The sequence below is a fragment of the Carassius gibelio genome, chromosome B3 (assembly GCF_023724105.1).
Source record: "Carassius gibelio isolate Cgi1373 ecotype wild population from Czech Republic chromosome B3, carGib1.2-hapl.c, whole genome shotgun sequence".
Lineage (NCBI taxonomy): Eukaryota > Metazoa > Chordata > Actinopteri > Cypriniformes > Cyprinidae > Carassius > Carassius gibelio.
In genome coordinates, this window is record NC_068398.1 from 50,680,028 (window position 1) to 50,683,555 (window position 3,528).

Genomic DNA, 3,528 nt, shown 5'->3' on the forward strand with positions numbered 1-3,528 from the left:
CTCTAAATAGTTCCCGGAAGTAGCAGCAAACCGATGTCGCGCCGTGGAGATGCAGCAGAACAAACTGTTTGCGACGCACTTTTAAAAGGTAAGACGTTTAAATAATAACATTGTATATTATAAGTACATCTAAATAACAGTAACTTGTAAATTAAAACATTCTAGTTGATTATTAATCATTAAATGAGTAGATTTAAGGGATGTTATCAGATAACTAAGAGATTAGGCTAGGATTGGAGCTGAATAAAGTTAGTAACGAACACCCTATTAATTGTAAAATGAGAAAATGAGCCTAAACACATTTTTTTGCAGGGTGGGGAAAGTTAGCTAACATTACATATTAGTTCATATTCATAGTACATGTTCATATTGTGACAGCGTCGAGTGGAAGTGGTACAAATTAGGTTATAAAGTTTGTTCCTTATTACACGTATTAAATAATTAAATCGCTTAATAATAAAATGCACCCTATTGATGTAAATTTAGAGTGAACTGAGTTTGCAAAAACATGGGTGGAGTGTTATTAGGCATTGTGATTCAATTGACTATTACTTGTCTATATTATATAATACTACTTTATTATAGAAGTAATCATACTTAACATGTTTTTATTACTGTATTATGTACTTAAACTTGTTAGTGTATAAATGTAACATACTGTGGGTGCTGGTAGGTGAAGGATTAGTGGTTCTTCACCACAGGACTGTTCTGTGATGGAGCATCAGTGATGATGCAGGTCAGGAGTAATGAGGGGACCATGGTGAGAATGAAAACAAAAGGTATGTTTCAAATAAACCAGTAATAAAGTAGTGTGGTAAATGTGTATTGTACTGCTGTTTTATTTAAGGAATCATACTAAACTAAACATGAAATACATATTATGAATAATAATTTAAGGAATCATACTGCAGTGAGGACCAATGATGTTATAGGCTGTGGGTCAGTGATGTTGGCTGGGTGCTGGACTGGTAGGTGGAGGATTAGTGTTGGCTGGGTGCTGGAAGGTGGAGGAGCTGTTTGCTGGTTGTTGAAGCTTGGCTACTGTTGGTCCTTTTCCTCTTTTTAGACTGGCTCTTGCTTCCAAGATGTCCATCGTTTAAGTGTTGTTTTTTTTCTGTCATTTCGTATTTTTTTAGCCTCAATCCTCAACCTCAGCCGTATAAATCTTTTGGAGATTTTTCCTTCTACTCCAAAGCATGATGGAAGCCTGCTGGAGAGTGACTGAGCTTCTTTCTCCAACACATCCACTGCATTGGGGAGCTCCATGAGGTAGGAACTACTCTTGGACCTAAATAGTTTCTCAATTTGTTGGGTGAAGTCATAGGCTTCTTGGGAGGGACGACAAAGAGCACCTGCCTTGAATTCTTTTAAGTTTAGTAAGATACTGTTATTTCCAGCAGGATTGTTATCTGTTTGCCGTGTTGCAGTTTTGCATTTTCCACAGATGCTGGCAAATCGGATTAATTTGTGGACAATGTAGCCTGCGAGATGGAAGAGAATACATTTCTCTGTTTTTGTGAGGTCAGGTGCTGTTCTGTTCTCCACCATCAGCTGTTCCACTCTGACTGATGGAGTGACGTTTTGTTTCACTGTTTCCAGGAAGTCTGCCAAAAAGCTACTGTCATCTTCCTGGTAGCTCCCAGACGTGATGGTGGTGAGGAACTGCCCTACTGATATGATTCTCAGTGCATGATGGAATTCCACTGGAGTTGGTATGGGATTTTTAGACCTCACACAGCTGAATGTATTTTCAAGACAGTCTTGTGTGAACATTGAAGTTAACACAAACCTGTGTCCTCGTGTCAGCATCTCTTCCTGTATGCCCAAAACTGATTTGGTTGCCATTATCACCCCTTTTTGAACAGGCTTCCAAACTCCCTTATGACCAATCTTCATCCCATAGAATAGATGGATGATATCCTGCAGGAAGATTATGGCCTTTTCATACTCCTCTATCTTGACCCTGCTCAGTGCTGTAATTGGATGGCGAGATGACATAAGATCAAACCAATGATCCACTTGCTCCAGGAGAACCACGCTGTAGTCAGGTAGGAGAGAGGGCGGTTTTCTTGCTGCACCATATACTTCAGTCCAGCACTTGTTGCCTTACTAAATACATTAAGAGCAGGACCAACCTTCATTTTCTCAAAGTGGCTTGGCTCGATGGCTGCAGCTGATAGATGGGGAGCTACTTAATGCCATCCCTTCTTGAAAGGACAATAAGTCCTTAATAGGGACCACTGAAACCTCATTGGAAGGTAGGTTCTCTTTGTTAACCACATTCTCTGGAATTGTTAACACCTGTCCACGGACAAGGGTACTTTTTAGATTTTTCACCAGATGTGGGACATCAGGCATGAAATGGAGACACCTATCCGGTGTTGTTGGATGCGGCACAGATGTTTTGGTGTGGTCGACCCCATAGAATTTCCACATGGCCTGGTTAGGGCTACCCATATCGGTGGTGACAGCAAGCACATGTAGCCCTATGGATGCTGCTCTCTCTATTAATTCTGTAATTATTGGCTTGTATTCTGCTCCATTGGTAGAATTGCCACTGTAATGATATTCCACTACTTGTTTCCAGCGAGTTGTGTTTCCAGCCAACATAAACACACAAGCATGTGTTGCTACTCCTGTGTGACCTGGCAAAGTGACATCACCATAGAGTTTGCCTGTCAGCATGTGCAGCTCAACACTTGGAGTGATTGCCATTTCATCCAAGGACAGCACACACTCCCTTTCAAGGTCTGCCAACCCATCTACTTTCAGTTTTAAAAAATCAAATACCTCTGTCAATATACCAGGCTCAAATTTGATACATTCCATCCTTCTTTGCAGGGTTCTGATCGCTGGCAAGGGAATCTGCAATTCCTGTAGGGTCTTGTAACCAGTTGGACCGGTTGCAAAGCAAATTTTGAATGCCTTCTTAATTGTTTCACTGCTCCATTTCATACCTTTTGTGGTTCGTCTTCCTAATGCCATAATTTGGTCTTTTGACAAAAATTTCTTTAAAATGTTGTCCCTAATTTTAATTCTTTTTTTGAGAGCTGCATTTTCATTCTTTATTTTTCTTAGTGCTGCCTTTGCATTTTTTAATATTTTTTCTTGTCTCTTAAATTTTTTTAATAGACCCAGGTAACTGACTGATGGTTCACTGGAATGCTGACTGGCTGCTGACTGACTTGCTGCATGCTGACTGGGTAGTGTCGACTGTCCCTGTCTCTCCTCTCTAGCAATGTCCTCTATTTCTTCACTGTCACTTTCCCTTCTCTGAGTGTCCTCATTCTTTTTTTCCTCAACCTTTGAAACTGGTAGAGGCAGAATACATTGTATTGCTAATTTTAAATATTGAAAATATCACATCACTTCAAAATTAGAAATATTACTTCAACTAGTACGAGTTTGTACTTATTATATATATATCACCTGTAATACTATAGATGTGATCAGCAGTGATTTGCTGTATGTCTACAGGTCTAAGGGTGCATCGTGGAGCAGGGGCCCTCCTCTTTTTGACCACAGGAC

General features: G+C 40.1%; 1 long non-coding RNA gene across 1 annotated transcript; it reads left to right on the forward strand.

Annotated features, from left to right (window-relative positions):
- The first annotated feature begins 671 nt into the window (after positions 1-671).
- On the forward strand, positions 672-1,667 carry LOC127951815 (uncharacterized). The gene is made up of 3 exons (XR_008152740.1): positions 672-779; positions 1,137-1,269; positions 1,401-1,667. It is a non-coding gene; the product is annotated as an uncharacterized LOC127951815 (long non-coding RNA).
- The last annotated feature ends 1,861 nt before the right edge of the window (positions 1,668-3,528 follow it).